This window comes from Caretta caretta, chromosome 4, assembly GCF_965140235.1.
Source record: "Caretta caretta isolate rCarCar2 chromosome 4, rCarCar1.hap1, whole genome shotgun sequence".
In the NCBI taxonomy this organism is placed as follows: domain Eukaryota; kingdom Metazoa; phylum Chordata; order Testudines; family Cheloniidae; genus Caretta; species Caretta caretta.
In genome coordinates, this window is record NC_134209.1 from 134,313,112 (window position 1) to 134,330,713 (window position 17,602).

Genomic DNA, 17,602 nt, shown 5'->3' on the forward strand with positions numbered 1-17,602 from the left:
TGATTTCAACAATTTCCATCCCAACATCAACCTCAGCCTGGACCAGTCCACACAAGAGATCCACTTCCTGGATACTACAGTGCTAATAAGCGATGGTTACATAAACACCACCCTATACCGGAAACCTACTGACTGCTATGCCTACCTACATGCATCCAGTTTCAGCCAGACCACACCACACGATCCATTGTCTACAGCCAAGCTCTACGATACAACCGCATTTGCTCCAACCCCTCAGACAGAGACAAACACCTACAAGATCTCTATCAAGCATTCTTACAACTACAATACCCTCCTGCTGAACTGAAGAAACAGATTGACAGAGCCAGAAGAGTACCCAGAAGTCACCTACTACAGGACAGGCCCAACAAAGAAAATAACAGAACGCCACTTGCCATCACCTTCAGCTCCCACCTAAAACCTCTCCAACGCATCATCAAGGATCTACAACCTATCCTGAAGGACGACCCATCACTCACAGATCTTGGGAGACAGGCCAGTCCTTGCTTACAGACAGCCCCCCAACCTGAAGCAAATACTCACCAGCAACCACACACCACACAACAGAACCACTAACCTATCCTTGCAACAAAGCCCGTTGCCAACTGTGCCCACATATCTATTCAGGGGACACCATCATAGGGCCTAATCACATCAGCCACACTATCAGAGGCTCGTTCACCTGCACATCTACCAATGTGATATATGCCATCATGTACCAGCAATGCCCCTCTGCCATGTACATTGGTCAAATTGGACAGTCTCTACGTAAAAGAATAAATGGACACAAATCAGATGTCAAGAATTATAACATTCAAAAACCAGTCGGAGAACACTTCAATCTCTCTGGTCACTCGATCTCTGACCTAAAAGTCGCAATATTATAACAAAAAGACTTCAAAACCAGACTCAGGCGAGAGACTGCTGAATTGGAATTAATTTGCAAACTGGATACAATTAACTTAGGCTTGAATAAAGACTGGGAGTGGATGGTCATTACACAAAGTAAACTATTTCCCCATGTTTATTCTCCCCTCCAGACCTTCTTGTCAACTGCTGGAAATGGCCCACCTTGATTATCACTACAAAAGGTTTCTCCCCCCGCCCCAATCTCCTGCTGGTAATAGCTCACCTTTCCTGATCACTCTTGTTACAGTGTGTATGGTAACACCCATTGTTTCATGTTCTCGGTGTATATAAATCTCCCCACTTTTTCCACTGCATGCATCCGATGAAGTGAGCTGTAGCTCACGAAAGCTTATGCTCAAATAAATTTGTTAGTCTCTAAGGTGCCACAAGTACTCCTTTTCTTTTTGAGGATACAGACTAACACGGCTGCTACTCTGAAACAGATCAGTTTGGCTAATTCGTAGGGGTAATACATATTGCATGTTTAATAGGTTTGGAGTAAAATTGTACTATCAAAACCATTTTAACAGAAATCCCAAGAGTTAAATATAGTTGAGCTGGTCTTGTATAATTATTGTATAACTGCTGTTGTGGTTTGCCTTGCATTGTGTAAAGTAATTATGTGGTCAAGTTTTAAATCCTGATCTATCCAAATCTTGCAGTAAAATTTTTTTTTAACAGCATTGTGATCTCAGTATTGCAGAATGCTTTGTGTGTTTCCTTTAAAAAACATTTACTTGTGGACATATGTGCAGTAAGAAGATTTCTCACGTATATGGAATCCTGAATTTTGAGTTTAGAATCTCGTTGTGTTTCTCTGAATTTCTGCTCTAATGAAAGAGAGCATGTGGTGCATATTCTTAATAATCAAACAACAGTCTTAGATCTCCTTATTGAAGAAGTCCTGTAATAAGACAGTAACTGAATCCAAATGTAATTGAATCCAAATGAAAAGATGTTTTGAAAATACTCTGTGTTAACTCCTATTAATTTGAATGACAGCATGGGGAATTCTGTTTAAAGAGAGTTTTCAAATAAAATTACTTGATGTCATAAACTATTGAGATCCTTGTATGAAGAGTTTCAATTGTATTTATAGTTTAATAGTTAAACATTCACATCAGATTTATAATTTTCAATGAGAATTTACATTTTAAAATATTGGAAAGATAATTTTTAATTGAATAGAATTCATTAAAGAAACTCATTCTCAGAGTTAGATTAAAATTTAGAGTTGTGTTTAACTGTTTCAGGAGACTTGGGTTCAATTCCCTGCTCCTCCAGAGGCTTCCTGTTGGCTTTGTGCTAATTACTTAGCATCTCTGTGCCTCAGGTTCCCCATCTGTAAAATGGGGATAATAGTATTTCCTTACCTCACAGGATTGTTTTGAGGATAATTACATTAAAGATGGTAAGATGCTTAGGTAATATGTAATTGGTGCTATATAAATACATAAGATCGATACTATGGGGAAATAGTGACCAAAATTACTATAAAACTGCAGTATCCTCAAGTAATGTACTATGAATTTTACAATAGAAATATTTATAGTTATGAATGTTTTCTAAAAAAGTGCTATCCAAAGTAACTACAAGGAGCATCAAAATTTCTTTAGTATTTGGTAGCACTGTATAATCTCTGTTGTATACTGCTCCTAGCTTTTGTCAAGAAAATTGATGGATGAGGTAAGGATGTTGTCACCAGAAATCTCACGTTACTTCAATATCACAGGAAATGAGGATGCAACAGAGGTGATGATATGACCTAAATCCTTACCCTTTTGGGGTCTGACCTAATCTCTGGCCCCAGCTGGAAGGCCTGCCTTACAAAGGGGGCAAAGCGAATAGGATTTGCTGTGTGACCCAGAACCCCTAAACCTATAAGCATCCGTAAACCTAACTCATTATCCTCCATTTAAAAGCCCTCCTCAAAACTCTCCTTTTCCATGATGCCTACAACAAAGTTTTAAAACTTAACAGTCAGGCTGCTGGTGTTCTGAGACTACTGCCTATCATGCTGACCAGATTGTCTCTGTGTTTTCTTGCACTCCTCCATCTGTTGTGTCTTGTCTTATACTGAGACTGTGAGCTCTTTGGAGCAGGGTCAACATTTTTTTTCTGTATTTATACAGTGCCTAGCACCATAGGGTCCTGGTCCATGAGTAGGGCTCCTAGGACCTACAATAATACTACTAATATAAACAGGTACACTATAAAGCTTTGTCCCCTTTAAAAAAAAAAGTTAGTACCTGTATGAACAGTAACTGCCAATGGTGCACTTGCACTGGTGGTAGCCACGCTGTAAGTGTTACTGTCAACAGGGCACAGGCATTACTATGTGATAAAATCCCTCTCTGAGCAGCTTTCTGTTACACCATTGTAAAGACCTATGTCTACCCGAGCAGTTTACTGCTGCTGCACCATTGATGGCTGTGTCTAGTGTTAATATTTTGTGTAGATGCATCCAGGGTTTCGTTCTGTTCTGTTCTGTCACAAGAAGCCTTAAAATGGAGTTGGACTTCTGCAGGTGAGATATGCGACAATAAACAAGTTTTGCCCCATTGTCCATCAGCATTCTTGGCATAGATTCTAATCGTTGCCATGACATTCAGATTAAAAAGCTATTACAACACAACATCAACTAACACATGTTAAATGGATTAAAAACTGGGTGATGTAACATAAATAATCCAGTAGGCATCTTTCTAGTAGGGTCTGTGGTGTGAAAAAGGTTAACTTGTACTGTTATTGAGCACCAAATAATTTGATCCCTAAAATTATTCAGTCTAGAGAAACAATATAGCATATATAGATATACATATATAGAAAATATGGTGTGCTATCTCTTGTTAATTGTTTCTATTGCTGCCAACTCAAGGATGTGACTTCTACTATTTAATCAAAGAGGTTCTTTTACATACTTTAGGGGACACCATGATTAAACCTAAGCAAAACCATCATAATTATTAACCAGAGCTATTTTATTCTTAAAGGAAGTAAAAAAAAATACACATTAGATATAACACAGAACAGAACACAAATGATAAACTAGTTACTTTTGTTACAATTGATTCTGTATGTCTGTCTCTTTAGAGCATTTTTAACAGAGATTATACCCTTGAGGGTGAACTGCCTCTGGGGTGCTTTATCCTTGGTAAGTTAAAACCAAGGTATTATTTCCCAAAATTTTGGTGAGTCCAGTCATCAGGGCCGGCTCCAGCTTTTTTGCTGCCCCAAGTGGCGAAAAAAAAAGACAAAAGAAAAACCCCATTGAGCTGCCGCCGAAGAGGTAGAGAGGGAATGAAGAACTCGCTGCCGAATTGCTGCTGAAGACATGGATGTGCTGCCCCAGTAACGCACAGAGTGTTGCCTCTTTCTATAGGCCGCCCCAGGCACCTGCTTCCTTCGCTGGTGCCTGGAGCCAGCCCTGCAAGTCGTAGTATATCATTAGAAAATGAAGACTTTGTAAATAGACTCAAGAATTTGATTATCAGGGATAATAGTTTATAGATGGGCAAGGTAAGCAATCTTCACTCAATCCTATAAAATCAAAGAAAATATTTAAATCAGTTACTTAGAAGAAGCCATTTAAGGAATTGTCTTAAAATAGGCTAATTAGTAAATATTAAGAATCTTAAATCCCATTATTTCTCTGTTTAACAATATTTAGCCCTTGTCTCCTCTCCAGGAATATGTGGACCAGCCATTTGCTGTTTAACTGGAGAAATGTTAAACATCTTAAATTATAACAGCCTATCCCAATAAAATCATTACAAAATTATTACAAGAGTTTTAAAATCTTTGTCGTTGTTAACCCCTCCGCCAATGTTTGTCATCTGCAAACTTTACCAGCAATGAATTTTTCTTCCAGATCATTGATACATATACTGAGTATCATTAAGGAAAGAACAGATCCCTTTGGGACCTGTGATGAAGAAATCTCAACGCCAATGCAAAAATGATTTTGCATGAACGTTTAAACCAGCTTCTGTACCAAATAACTGGAGAAAAGATCTAATGTGACACCAATTTTTAAAAAGGGCTTCAGAGGTGACCCCGGCAATTACAGGCCGGTAAGCCTGACTTCAGTACTGGGCAAACAGGTCTATAGTAAAGAACAAAATTGTCAGACACGTAGATGAACGTAATTTGTTGGGGAATAGCCAACATGGTTTTTGTAAAGGGAAATCATGCCTTACCAATCTACTAGAATTCTTTGAGGGTAAACAAGCATGTGGACAAGGGGGATCCAGTGGATATAGTGTACTTAGATTTTCAGAAAGCCTTTGACAAGGTCCTTCACCAAAGGCTATTAAGCAAAGTAAGCAGTCATGGGATAAGAGGGATTGGGAAGATAAGATAAGAGGATAAAAATCCTTTTATGGATTGGTAACTGGTTAAAAGATAGGAAACAAAGGGTAGGAATAAATTATCTGTTTTCAGGATGGAGAGAGGTAAATAGTGGTGTCCCCCAGGGGTTTGTACTGCGTCAGTCCTATTCAACATATTCCTAAATGATCTGGAAAAAGGGGTAAACAGTGAGGTGACAAAATTTGCAGATACAAAACTACTCAAGATAGTTAAGTCCCAGGCAGACTGCTAAGAGCTACCAAAGGATTTCTCAGAACTGGGTGACTGGGCAAAAAAATGACAGATGAAATTCAATGTTGATAAATGCAAAGTAAAGTACATTGGAAAACATAATCCCAACTATACATATAAAATGATGGGGTCTAAATTAGCTGTTACCACTTAAGAAAGAGATCTTGGAGTCATTGTGGCTAGTTCTCTGAAAACATCCTCTCAATGTGCAGCGGCAGTCAAAAAGTAAACAGAATGTTGGGAATCATTAAGAAAGGGATAGATAAATAAGACAGAAAATATCATATTGCCTCAATATAAATCCATGGTACACCCACATCTTGAATACTGCATGCAGATGTGGTCGTCCCATCTCAAAAAAGATATACTGGAATTGGAAAAGGTTCAGAAACAGCAACAAAAATGATTAGGGCTATGGAGCATCTGCCATATGAGTAGAGATTAATAAGACTGGGACTTTTCAGCTTGGAAAAGAGATGACTGAGGGGGGATATGATAGAGGTCTATAAAATCATGACTGGTGTGGAGAAAGTAAATAAGGAAGTGTTATTTACTCCTTCTCCTAACACAAGAACTAGGGGTCACCAAATGAAATTAATAGGCAGCAGGTTTAAAACAAACAAAAGGAAGTATTTTTTCATACAGTGCACAGTCAACCCATGGAAATCCTAGCCAGAGGATGTTGTGAAGGCCAAGACTATAACAGGGTTCAGAAAAGAACTAGATACATTCATGGAGGATAGGTCCATCAATGACCATTAACCAGGATGGGCAGGAATGGTGTCCCTAGCTTCTGTTTGCCAGAAGCTGGGAATGGGTGACAGGGGATGGATCACTTGATGATTACCTCTTCTGTTCATTCCTTCTGGGGCATCTGGCATTCGCCACTGTCAGAAGACAGGGTACTGGGCTAGAGGGAACCCACATGGCCGTTATTATGTTCTCACCTCAAGAAAACAAACTTTGTAAAGAAAAATCTTTTAGGAAAGACCTGGTCATGTAAAAGAATGTGAGGATGTTCTTTGCAGTGTTGTTGTAGCCACGTTAGAGAGACAAGGAGGGTGAGGTAATATCTTTTTTACTGGACCAACTTCTGTTGGTGAAAGAGACAAGCTTCTGAGCTACACAGAGCTCTGAAGTAGCTGAAGAGTTTTGTGTAGCTGAAAAGTTCTCTCTTTCAGATATTACCTCATCTACCTTGTCTCTCTAGGATGTTCCTTATTCAGGATATTCCAGAGGAATGTTGGGATGTGCAGTCTAAACCCTTCCCTCTCCCTCTTTGCAAAGAAAAGCCTATGGGAAAATAGTGTTTAGGTGGAAATACTTTAAACCTTTTGTTTATTTTGTACATGTTGAAATGGTAAAAAAGTTTGTGAAATGCATACTTGCATGTTAATAAAATGAAAAGTTTCTTATGTAATTTCCTAATATCATTGCTATGTAAAGGGTAAAATGCTTTATGAATCAATCTAATGCACATGAAAACCCTAACACAGAAGAAAATTCTACAGAGCAATCTGGATTGCGTGGTAAACTGGGTTTACTTGAACAATGTGCGTTTTTAATACAGCCAAATACAATGTTATGCATGTAAGAACATTGAATGTTGATTACATTTTCAGGATGAGGGACTGTATTTTGGAAAGCAGTGACTCAGGGTGGATAACCAACTGGATATGTGCTCCCAACATGATGCTGCGATTAAGAGGTCACGCACAATCTTTGAATGAGTAAGCAGGAGAGTATAAAGAGAAAGTAGGGAGATGTTACCCCATGCAGTACTACCACTGTATATGGCAGTAGTGAGACCATTACTATGTCTAGTTCTGGTGTCAATACTACTTAAAAGGATGTGGACAAATTAATCAGAAAAAAAGCTACAAGAATGATCTGAGATTTGGAAAATATGCCTTACAGTAAGAGATTAAAGATGCTTGTTTTATTTAGCTATTTAGTTTACCTAAAATGAAGTTAAGAGGTGACTTAATCATGGTCTATAGTACCAATATGGGAAGAAGATTTCTGATAGTTAAGGGTTCTTTTATTTAGTAGAATTAAGCATAACAAGATCCAGTTCCTGGAAGTTGAGGCTAGACAAATTCACATTAAATAGAAGGTGCAAATTTATTATTTAGTCTTATTAACCATTAGAACAACTTATGTAGGGATGTGGTCGATTTGCTATCATTTAAAGTTTTTAAATTAAGATTGGGTGTCTTTCTAAAAGGTATGCTGGAGCTCAACCAGAAATTATGGGCTTCATGTAGGACTTATTTGGTGAAATTCTGTGTTGTGGAGGAGAGCAGAGTAGATGATGATGGTAATGGTTCCTCTGGCTTTGAAAGCTATGAATATTTAATAAGAGTATTGAGGTGAAAAAGTCTTCTATAATTTTGTCTGGCAAAGAAAACAAAATACTCTGTATGCACAAGCATACTGAAAATGTTCAATTAATTGCTGTAGCTCACACACCAGCAGTAGTTAACAATGACTTAACAAAACAATGAGTTAACAAAAACTATGAATATTGAGAGTGTGCAAAGACCTGTCATGCTAAATTCCATTTTTCAATTCCTGAGCATATACCATTTAAAATGAATGCTGAGCAAGATGAAGTTACAACCTGTGCATTAGATAATTGACATTTTAAAAAAATCAACTTGTACATAATTTTAAAATATCAGTTATTTTAATAATTTTTGTGCATGTAGAACAATATTTTCATTATTATTGAGATAAACCATGTTCTAGATCTAGCATCAAGGACATGATACTTCAGTTTTATTTAAATGATAATACTAGTGTAAAATAAATGGCTAATTATCGTAACTAGCAATTAGACCTAGGATGGGGTCTAGGTGCCCCTCAGATGACGTTTCTGCTTCATCACCAACTGTAATCAGGACTTCTTTGTATGGAAATTAATTTGTGCTTGATACCTTGGCTCATGGGCTTTATTCTGTGGCTCGCTGAGATGTGCTATCTTGAACCAGACATAGCTCTTTATAGCTGTAGCAGCCAGGGAAGCAGCCACCAACCTGTCCTCAGACCTAGGTCCCCTGTTTAGTATCCCAAGGACTAAGGACTCCTGCAGAAAAAAGTAGAAGGCAGATCACCACCGAGAAGGGTTATTTATAAGGTTGCCTGAAAGAACATTAGGCAAATTCCAGAAATCCCTTTATCTGTCTCCATCAAACACAGAAATCAAAGAAAAATATCCAAGGTGATAGAATGGGGGAATGACTCCCTCTTTTTACCTTGCTAAAACACTGTGCCAGAAACTGATTTCTAGCATAGAATCCCAAACAGAATGGGCAAAATTTTCAAAAGCACCTAGGTGATTAAGTAGCCTGAGTCCCATTTTCAAAAGTGATTTAAGCCCTTATGAACTTAAGTCTCTTTGAAAGTCAATGGGATTTAGGGCCCTATGTCACTTAGATGCTTTTGAAAATTTTACCCAATATACCTATTTGAATCCACCACTTGTTCCTGATTTTGAGTCTCAAAGACCCTCGTGCCCAGAAGAAACAGATAGATGAGTTGTCGTAATTGAAAAACAACTTGCAAACTTCAGGTGAATTTGTGGAAGGAGAATGTCCCATTTTCTTTTTTGTAATATGACTTACATTGAAATATAAAATGATGGTTTGACATTATCATAGTTTGTTACTGTTGCCAAGAGACTGAGGAAATTAACCGTCTCTATATAAAAATAAATCATAAAGAAAAGGAATGACTAAGTTTGAGAAACAATATGATGGCTTAAGGCTAAATAAAGTATGCTGTTTAGAAGCTTGAATTGATTTTTTCTCCTTTGTAAAGTAAAAAGTTTTTTTTTCTTGTGTGCTATACACTGTGGCAGATTCATAGATTCCAAGGACAGAAGGGACGATTGTGATGATTGAATCTGACTTCCAGTATAATACAGACCATAGAACTTCCCCAAAATAATTCCTACACCATATCTTTTAGAAAAAACATCCAATCTTTATTTAAATATTGCCAATGATGGAGAAATTACCACAACCCTTGATAAATTGTTCCAGTGGGTAATTACTTCTGTTAACAATTTACACTTTATTTTCAGTCTGAATTTGTCTAACTTCAACTTCCAGTCATTGGATCATTTTATACCTGTCTCTATATCAAATCTATATCTAGATCAAAGAGCTAAATATTTGTTTCCAGGTATTTATGGCCTGTTTATAAAGTCACCCCTTTGCCTTCTTTTTGTTAAACTAAATAGATTGAACTCCTTGAGTCTACTGCTAACAGAGATGTTTTCTAATCCTTTAATCATTCTTGTGGCTCTTTTCTGAATCCTCTCCAATTTATCAACATCATTCTTGAACTGTGGACACCAGAACTGGACACAGTATTGCCGCAATAGTTGCATCAGTGCCAAATACAGAGATAAAATAACCTCTCTATTCCTACTCGAGATTCTCCTGTTTATGCATCCAAGGATTGCATTATCCCTTTTTGCCACAGCATTGCGCTGGGAGCTCATATTCAATGATTGTCCACTGCGTCCACCCAAATATATTTCAAACTCACTGCTTCCGAGGATAGAGTCCCCTATCATGTAAGTGTGGCCTATAGTCTTTGTTCCTAGATTTATACATTTACTGTTAGCTGAATTAAAATGCATGTTGTTTGCATACGCTCAGCTTACCAAGAGATCCAGATTGTTCTGTATCAGTAACCTGTCCTTTTCATTATTTACTACTAACCCTAATTTTTGTGTCATCTGCAAACTTTATTGGTAATATTATGTTTTCTTCCAGGGCATTGATTAAAAACATTAAATACCCACTAAAAACACACCAGCTCAGTGAAGTTTCTTCATTTATGATTACATTTTGAGACCTATCAGTTAGGCTGTTTCTAATCCATTTAGTGCAGTGGTTCTGAAACTTTTCTGCATCACACCGCCTTTTTAATTTTTGAGAAACCCTCATGGCCCCCATCTCTCCTTTACCATCATCCAACACCCCCTGATCCTTGTCCCTGACCGTCCCCTCACGGGCCCCCTGCCCCCCTGGAACCCCACCCCCTATCCAACCCTCCCTGCTCCCTGTCTCCTGACTGCCTCAACCCCTATCCACACCCCTACCCCCTGACAGGCCCCCCGGGACTCCCATGCCTATCCAATTCCCCCTATCTCCTGACCACCCCCCCAGAACCTCCGCCCCATCCAACTGCTCCTTGTCCCCTGACTGCCCCCCGGGACCTCCTGCCCCTTATCCAAACTCCCCGCTTCCTGCCCTCTTACCAGTCCACTCAGAGCGGCAGGACTGGCTTATTGGAAAGCCTGGGAGGTGGGCGGGCACAAGCCGCACTGCCTGCACGGCGGCGTGGCTGCGGGGGAGGGTGGAGAGGAGAGGAGGGGGAGGGGCCAGGGGCTAGCCTCCCCTGCCAGGAGCTCAAGGGCCGGGTAGCCTCGCGCCCTCCCTTGGAATTTCTTCACGCCCCCCCAGGGGGGCGTGCCCCCCAGTTTGGGAACCAATGATTTAATGTGTGCCATGTTAATTCTATAACATTCTAGTTTTTAAATCAAAATCACATGCAGTACCAAGTCATATGCTGGTATAGAAGTCCAAGTATATTACCTAGATGTGAAGCGTCTATGTAATAATCTAAGAATACTGAACTATATTAATTTTATATATGTAGTATGTGACATGGTCAGTGAGGAAGTTATTATATAGTTATTTTGATTTATTAGTCTTTCCTGTATGAATGTATTGATCCAGCTTAATAGCGAGCTATTTGAAGAATAAGCAGGAACACAATACAATGACTGAGGAAAAACACCCCAGCACACACTTGAAAGACAATGAGGAAAACTATTAGTTTCAAGGATCATATATCCTGCCTCCAACTAAGGTGCAAGCCTTGTTTTGCCAGGACTGGGAGCCAAGAGATCCAAAGGATACTAAACACTTAAAAAGTCCCTCTGAACAGGAAATGGGAGTGGGGGGAGAGTGTCAGTTGCCAAGGGCTGTCCATGGCTTGTCTGGTCACTAGTGGCAATCATGGTTGATCCACAAAGCCTGGTCTGAGAGTGGGAGAATCACATGATTCTACCCTGGAAAAGGGAAAAACCTGAGAGGGGGTGCACTCATAGACCAGGAGGGATGATAGGTGCAGTTAGCCTGGTAACTGTTACCCTACAAAAGGCATGTAGGTCTGATCCAGGTTTTTTTCTTGTCTTTATTTCAGGATCTTATATGATGTCACCAGTAATACATCTGAAGAGCCTGGTGACTTATTAAGCAATTTGTATTTTATCTGTTGAATGGTTAAGCAACAGTAGAGCCCAATAAATTCTATATCTATATAGTACACAAGCTATATTATTTTTGTAAGTTCTAGAGGACAACATTATTTCAGGAAAACGAGTGGGTAATTTTATGATGTCTAAGATATGTAGTAACAGGTAATACAATCACATATGAGATATGTAGTAACAGGTAATACAATCACAGACATGAAGGTCGCTATCTTAAAACAAAAAAACTTCAAATCCAGACTCCAGCGAGAAACTGCTGAATTGGAATTCATTTGCAAATTGGATAGTATTAATTTAGGCTTAAATAGAGACTGGGAGTGGCTAAGTCATTATGCAAGGTAGCCTGTTTCCTCTTGTTTTTTCCTACCCCCCCCCCCAGATGTTCTGGTTTAACTTGGATTTAAACTTGGAGAGTGGTCAGTTTAGATGAGCTATTACCAGCAGGAGAGTGAGTTTGTGTGTGTATGGGGGTGGGGGGATGTGAGAAGATGTGAGAAAACCTGGATCTATGCAGGAAATAGCCCGACTTGATTATGTAAAGAGTTGTCACTTTGGATGGGCTAGCACCAGCAGGAGAGTGAATTTGTGTGGGGGGGGTGGAGGGTGAGAAAACCTGGATTTGTGCTGGAAATGGCCCACCTGTTGATCACTTTAGATAAGCTATTACCAGCAGGACAGTGGGGTGGGAGGAGGTATTGTTTCATATTCTCTGTGTGTATATAAAGTCTGCTGCAGTTTCCACGGTATACATCTGATGAAGTGAGCTGTAGCTCACGAAAGCTCATGCTCAAATAAATTGGTTAGTCTCTAAGGTGCCACAAGTACTCCTTTTCTTTTTGTTTAATGAATGTGACTTGAGCAGTAGTTTTTGGTGTTTTTTGTTTTTTTCACTGCTGAAGTATGAGGATAAAGTCTGGCTTAACTTATGAATAAATTAAATTTATCTGGCTAGTCCATAGTGAAAATGTGTCAACATTATAAAACTTTCATGCAGTTGGCTTACTACTTAGGAAATGTCCAGTCTAGTACTGAAATGTTAGGGTATCTTTGAACTAGTTCCAAAACTTCTTTGTTGGTGTGTTTTGTGCCTATTTAATTTCAATATGCCAGCTATCGTTGTGATATTTACACAATCCACTTTATAATTTTGGTACACGCAAAATGTATTATGCCTCTGTCTCTTCTATCCAGACAGCATAGATTATATTATGTTAGGATTATTCAATATATAAAAGAACATTGCTAGGGTTGCAAAGTCAAGCACTCAGAAATTAGGAACTGCCAGAATTAAGATTGCTTGTGCAACTTCAATTTTGCCCCCTTGTGTGTATGAGTGACGAAACAGTCTTTAATTATGTAACCATGATATTTACCCCCTTCCACCCCCAGGAGCCCTACCTAATTCAGTATCCAGAGTGAATGGTGCTTACTAAATGTGAGTGGAAGGGACCTCAATAGGTCATCTAGTCCAGTCCCCTGCACTGAGGCAAGACTAAGTATTATTTATACCCTCTCTGACAGGTGTTTGTCTAACTAGTTCTTAAAAACCTCCAGTGCTGGTGTCATAAATATAAAGGGAAGGGTAACCACCTTTCTGTATACAGTGCTATAAAATCCCTCCTGGCCAGAGACAAAATCCTTTCACCTGTAAAGGGTTAAGAAGCTAAGGTAACCTCGCTGGCACCTGACCGAAAATGACCAATGAGGGGACAAGCGGGGGAAAAGGCTTTTGTCTGTCTGTGTAATACCTTTGCTGGGAATAGATCAAAGATATAAGCCCTCCAACTCCTGTAACGTTAGTAAGTAATCTAGCTAGAAAATGCGTTAGGTTTTCTTTGTTTTGGCTTGTAAATTCGCTGTGCTGGAGGAAATGTGTATTCCTGTTTTTGTGTCTTTTTGTAACTTAAGCTTTTGCCTAGAGGGATTCTCTGTGTTTTGAATCTGACTGTCTGTAAGATTATCTTCCATTCTGATCTTACAGAGTTGTTCTCTTATCTTTTTTTTGTTCTTCTAATAAAGTTCTGATTTTTAAGAATCTGACTGGGTTTTTTGAGTCTTAAAAATCCAAGGCTGGTTTGTGCTCATCTTGTTTGTTCTCAAGCCTCTCCGGGAAAGGGGGTGTAAGGGCTTGGGGGGATATTTTGGGGAAATAGAACTCCAAGTGATCCTTTCCCTGTTCTTTGTCTAAATCACTTGGTGGTGGCAGCATACTGTTCAAGGACAAGGCAAAGTTTGTGCCTTGGGAAAGTTTTTAACGTAAGCTGGTAAAAATTAGCTTAGGGGGTCTTTCATGCGGGTCCCCACATCTGTACCCCAGAGTTCAGAGTGGGGAGGGAACCCTGGCATCTGGTGATTCCACAACCCCCCTTGGTAATTTGTTCCAGTGCTTAACTACCCTTACAGTTAGGAAGGTTTTCCTAATGTCTAACCTAAATCTCCCTGGCTGCAATTTCAGACTCTTACTTCTTATTCTGTACTCAGCGGATAAGGAGAACAATTTGTCACCCTGTCCTTTATAACAACCTTTTACGTATTTGAAGGCTGTTATTATGCCCTCCCCCCTTCAGCCTTTTCTTCTCCTTACTAAACAAACCCAGTTTTTCCCAGTTTTCCCTCGTAGGTCTTGTTTTCTAGATCTTTAGTAATTTTTGTTGCTCTCCTCTGGACTTTCTCCCAGTTCGTCTTGGCTATATTTCCCTAGAAGGGAAGGTCATGTAAGATAATATCAACAATCTTTCTGAAGTTGAGATATATCATATCTACTGCTTCCCCCCATTCACAAGGCTTGTTATCCTGTCCAAGAAGGATATTAGGTTTGTTTAACATGACTTGACAAATCCATGTTGATTGTTAGTTATCACATTATCTTCTAGGTGCTAACAAATTGATTGATTGATTATTTGCTCCATTAGCTTTCCAGCAACCTAAATTATGCTGACTGGCCTATAATTCCTTAGCTTTTGCTTATTCCCCTCTTTATAGATGGGTTCTATATTTGCCCTTTTTCTAGTCCTCTGTGATCTCTCCCATTCTCCGCAAGTTCTCAGAGATAATGGCTAGTGGCTCAGATCTCTTCAGCTAGTTCCTTAAGTATTCTAAGATGTATTTCATCAGGCCCTGCCAACTTGACAACATTTAACTTGTCTAAGTAATTCTTATCTTATTGTGTGACCCTAAGCCTTATTTACTGCATGCTAATCAAACCCTGCTACAAAGACAGAATTATTAATTTTCTCATGAACTTTTCCATGGTGCTCACCGCTACAGAATCTGAGTGTAAGATGAGGCTGTATTATTATCCACATTTTACAGAAGGAGGGCTGAGGCACAGGGAGTTAGGTATAAATTTATAAAGTGGGGTGGATTAGTGTTCTCTAATTTGGCTTATTATTATTATGCATCATTAAAAGACATGATCAGATGGCTTGTTGGAGCCAGACTAAGGAGGAGTTTAGTCTGTGAAAGAAGCTTATTAGAACATCTCTGAGGGTGAGATTTACCTGTGTTAGGCTTAGACTTCTGTGGTTTTGTTTTATTTTGATTGGTAATTTACTTTGTTCTATTATTACTTGGAACCACTTAAATCCTACTTTTTATATTTACTAAAATCACTTTTTGCTTATTAATTAACCCAGAGCAAGTATTAATACCTGGGGGAGCAAATAGCTGTCCATATCTGTCTATCAGTGTTATAGAGAGTGGACAATTTATGAGTTTACCCTGTATAAGCTTTATACAGAGTAAAACGGAATTATTTGGGGTTTGGACCCCATTGGGAACTGGGTATCTGGGCACTGGAGACAGGAGCACTTCTTAAGCTGTTTACAGTTAAGCCTGCAGCTTTTGGGGGACGTGGTTCAGACCTGGGTCTGTATTTGTAGCAGGCTAGCGTGTCTGGCTCAACAAGACAGGGTACTGAAATCCCAAGCTGCCAGGGGATTTCACAGCCACAGCCAGCTTCCTATAGCTCCCCTGACGTGCTTGCTTAATGTTCCACTAAAGGATCTACATTTCAAACAGAATGACAAATCTAATTTTTTTACTGTTAGTAGCTGGACATTGTATTGCACATTACTGGAAAAATTTGACTCCTTCTATGGAATTGTGGTGAAGTAAAATATGGACTATCATTTAAATGAAAAAGCTTTCACGCCAAGTATGTACACAAGAGAATTGCCAAAAAGAGGATTGGTATTTAGAATTTGGTCATCCCTTTTACCGTAGTCAGAGGAGGAGGGCTCCCCAGACAGCAAGCCAGAATCTTTAGCTAGGTTCTCTGAATATTAACCTGATCCTGAAGTAATGTACAATGTTGATGTTCTATTGTGATCTTGCCTTAATAAACAGTTTTTTAAAAAGTATCCACTGATTTTGGGTACTCAATTTGAGACACTTGTGGCCTGATTTTTCCAGAGTATGTAGCATTATATAGCACATTATATGTTCAAAGCACAGCTCCCATTGGCTTCAGTTGCAGCTGTGAATGCTCAGGATGTCGGCAAATCAGACTGCAGGATCTCAAGTCAGGCACCTAGAAAATGAGCTATGCACAGTTAGTGACCACCTGGTAAAAAGTTTGGTTTAAGTGACTTTTTCAGCATAGGAGCCCTTCAGAGCGGTCTCCATGTCATGCCCCCCAACACTCTCAGGCCCTTTCCCAGCCATTCCCAATTCCCCCTTCTTGTCATAGTCCCAGTCCCTTACCCAGTTAGTTCTAATTCTGTCCCCATGAGTCTCATCCAATCTGTTTATCTCCTCTTCAGCTTCCAGTCACGCCACCTGCCGACTTTTTCTGTCCCCACTGATTCCCAGTGGTAGTCTCCCTTCCTAATGCCTTCTACTCCCTGCCCCCCTCCTCTTTATCCCAGTTTCTTTGCCCAGTGAATCCCAGTTCTCCACCCATACCCTGGCTCCTCCTCAGATCAGTCTTGCCTCCCCTCCTTTCTTCTGCTCCACTGACTGCCCTCCCAGTCACCTGCACTGCCTTCTTATCCAATCTGTTTCCCCTCCCCAGTTTCCCTTGCTCTATTGGTTCCCAGCCTCAGTCTCCCACACTGGTTCCTAATCTGATCTCAGTCTCTTCCCCATCCCTACCCCATCTTCCTTTTCCTCCCCAGGAAACCTTACCCAGCCAGTCCCAGTCTCTGAGGAGATCAGACTACATGATCTTATGGGCCCTTCTGGCCTCAAAATCTGACTCCTCAAACCCCCCCAACCTCAGCTTCCAGCCTCCCCCCACCCAGCCTCTTTGCCCAACCTTTTTCTTTGATTGGCCTTTGTAATTTTTTACCCCCTCACAACTTTTTGTTAGAGACATCTGAATAGGCCTCGTGCTGAAATGGGTGAAGTCTGAAATTGGCAATCTGGTATGGAAATGGGGCTTCAATGAGGAGAGGTGCATTTATTCTGGAGGAAATTGGGTTTTGTCTTCCAAATTTTTTAGAATTTGAAAATCACAATGACCATACATAATACAGTTTTTGACGAGACTCATTAAATATGTCATGAAGTAAAAATGTGCCCCTCACGCATTCATCTGTAGTTAAGCGTTCATTAATTCTCTTATCCCTGCTAAGTGTGGAGTTTTGAACTGTTAGGAACAAGCGCTGTTCCTGTAGACGTAAGGGATGGTTAGGGTTCTGAGTGGTGTTTCAGCTATGGACAATCTATTACTATATTACTTGTTCCCATAAATGGAGGTGAGGGGATTGTTTAGAGCAATGGACAGGTCTATTACTGTTAAGTTTGTGATATGTCTTAAACTATATTTTGAATTTTGTAATTGCTTTTTTCTCA

General features: G+C 39.7%; 1 protein-coding gene and 1 long non-coding RNA gene across 11 annotated transcripts in view; one reads left to right on the top strand and one right to left on the bottom strand.

The window, feature by feature from the left end:
* Positions 1-17,602, top strand: part of ZFYVE28 (zinc finger FYVE-type containing 28) — a 324,770-nt gene that overhangs the window by 104,564 nt on the left and 202,604 nt on the right. The gene's annotated exons all lie outside the window — the stretch shown is intronic.
* The window catches only part of LOC125636238 (uncharacterized), a 29,606-nt gene continuing 15,873 nt past the window's right edge, over positions 3,870-17,602 (bottom strand). The window contains exons 2-3 of the long non-coding RNA XR_007356521.2: positions 8,451-8,599; positions 3,870-4,449 (exon numbers count right to left, since the gene is read on the bottom strand). This is a non-coding gene — a long non-coding RNA (uncharacterized LOC125636238). The remainder of the gene's footprint in view (positions 4,450-8,450; positions 8,600-17,602) is intronic.